Below are 2,873 nucleotides of genomic sequence, written 5' to 3' on the forward strand. Positions count from 1 at the left end.
TTTGCACGTCAGAACTGTTTCGGTCTTCCATCAGAGTTTCCCCTAAGCATTCGCAGGCGCCTCATACAGCTGCAGGCCGATGAAAACGATTAGAGGAAAAGCAAGCTGGGATTAGAAATAAAACCATAAATTTAGGTATAGAATTTGTAGCAAGGGTTTAACGTGGGTTCCTGTCTGAAAGGCTTAACCCCATGGTGGCCCAAGCCACTTTAAGCGTACTACGCCCCCTTGGCGAGTTAGACAATCCCCACAGAGTAGGGGCCTAAACAACACCAGAGTCCAGAACGGTTTATTGTGTATGGAACAATAAACCCCACTCTGGTCAGTGGTGAGGCCTAGCTGCACTCGACTGTTCCACTTTGGCTAGGAACTTGCCATCCACAACCACCACGAGTACTCCCCGAAGGGCCGCACCCAAGCAGTCAGGACTCACAAATTGATCAACGATATGCGTTCAAAAAGGGTAAAAATTGCGCTCGCTTCGCCATAAGGCTTCCACGGCGCCATTGATCAATTACCACCATTCCGTGACATACGTTCAAAAGTATAAAGGCAAAAGGACAAAAAAAAGGCTTCCGTCAAATCCCTTTTTTAATATTTGGACGTATTAATTAATTTTCGAGAGGGTTTTTATTCATAGGCCAAAGGGAAGGCCATCCGTCAATTCCTTTTTATATTATTATTATTCTTGAGAAAAAATTATTTTATTTCGTGACGACTTTATGAACAAAGTCCATCATACACCCGCAGGCATACGTGGCTTTGTGAGGCGAGCCTCCTGACTCCCGTGGCTCTCAGTTTGTTTTGCAAAGCCTTTGGCATACTTTGGGCGGATGTTAAAAACAACCGTACTTGCTTCGGATTCACCATACTTGCTTGGTTGCCAACACCATGAACTACTTTTCTTCGAGATATATAGGTCTCGGGTATTGCACTGACATGGCAGGGGCGATCTACCATGCACTCGCTAGATTACTACCTTCAACGTACTTAAACCCATTCAGAAATTTCCTAGGTAGTAACCAGCTATTGAGTGAAGAGCTCATCTTCCAGCCAACCCCTCCACCATCTCTCAGAAACTCGTCGCCGAATTAATAGCCCAAAACCTTAAACTCTTCTTAGCCGGCCGAAGCCGTTGCCTGGGGATCACCACTGGGAGGTGAGAGTTTCGGCACATCTATGCTCCCCATTAAAGCATAGTTTATCTCTCCAAATTTAGGTATAGTAACATGCTTGTAAAAATGTACATAAATAGAATACTTGTGGAAGGGAGAGTTAGTCGGGCAAGAACATTAAGCTGAGAGTACGGCCAAAATAAATTGTGAATAATCCTACATGTAAGAGATATAATGTAAGTAAATACTCCTACTGTTGTGAAAGACAAAATAGTAAAATAAAAGACCTTTGAAGTGCATTTCTCTTGAATAAAATATCCGCGATCTAGTGATACGGACTGTATCTTAGTAAAAAGCGAATTTCATAACAATATTATATAATATAACATAAAATCATAATTTAAGTAATACAATAACATAATAACTAAAACTTCTCACGCATTACATTTTCAAAGTCTGATAATACTAATACAATAATATAATAATATAATAATATAATAATAATAATATACAACGGTATATGTAATAGAATATAAAAATATATAATGTACTATAATTGAAAAACATAACATGTTCACGTATTACGTTTGCAAAATTATTTATCTAAGAGTAATACTCTGTTCAGTTTCATCTTGCGTCTAGATATTGTTTAAAAGTTTATGTAATAAATATTCTAACAAACTAATGCGATCTTGACATTGTCGCAGCATCCGGATTCCTTAAAGAATTGCCATTTGGACATGATTGGCACCTGCATTCTTTTTAAAATGTCTTTCTCAGGCATGCGTATCTTCAAACTGGTACAGTGTATTCTGTAGGTATGTATGTCGCATAAATCAAAATTGGGATGTTTTTTGACTGCGCTGCCACTTTTCCTCCAGGCGCATGAGTGGCAATTAAGCTGCTCACGAATGTATCGCTCAATTCCGTAACCTGTGAGCAGACGGAGGCAGCTCTCCTCTGCAACGGCTCTTTGGTTCAAACTCGAACCCATCTTCGATCAGGTCGTCCAGTTGGCAGTCCACATTGTTGAGCAGGAAATAGTCGTCGTCCGTGTTATATCCACTTGCGAATATGGAGACCTGCCACGTTATTTTCTCGATGCAATTTGCAATTTCCACGTACGGTCTATAGTATCGCCCGGTGTCGACGCTTTGGATACGTTAGAATAGTTTTTCCAATTTATCTTGCTTTATTCTGAACGTTTAGGAGTGGATCCGGATGATGCACCAAAATGGTGCATGCTTTGTGCGTATTTCGTTCATCTTCCGTAATGTTACCGTTTTAATTTTGTTGGAGATATTCCCTTGTCTAACGTGTACGTAGCACCACTGCTATAAACGGGGATAGCCGTGGAGTTGGTATATTGTTTTACTCCCGTTGTCATGCCGCCCGTTCGAGAACAATCGGAGAACAGGTTTGTGAATAGTGTTCCTATCGCAGACGACCGCCTTGCCAGATCTCAACGAGTGGACGTCATTGGGTAACAGCTGATTATGAGATTGAATGCGTTGAGTAAGCCACGCACTCCGAAGGCGAGGACAGTTTGGTATTCGCCGCTCTTCGTAGCGCTGGTGCCCATACATCCGCATCCAAATACCTGACCTTCCGAAAGTTCGTAAGTTGCCGGTTTATTAGTGAATATCTCGTCCAGGTGGATCTGAAAAACTTTGTCTCCTTCGTTAAGTGTTGCCACTGCTTTCTATAACTAGCTTTTGTGCTATGATCTACTGTATCGTATATCAAACGGCACCCCTT

The sequence above is a fragment of the Glossina fuscipes genome, unplaced genomic scaffold (assembly GCF_014805625.2).
Source record: "Glossina fuscipes isolate IAEA_lab_2018 unplaced genomic scaffold, Yale_Gfus_2 147, whole genome shotgun sequence".
In the NCBI taxonomy this organism is placed as follows: domain Eukaryota; kingdom Metazoa; phylum Arthropoda; class Insecta; order Diptera; family Glossinidae; genus Glossina; species Glossina fuscipes.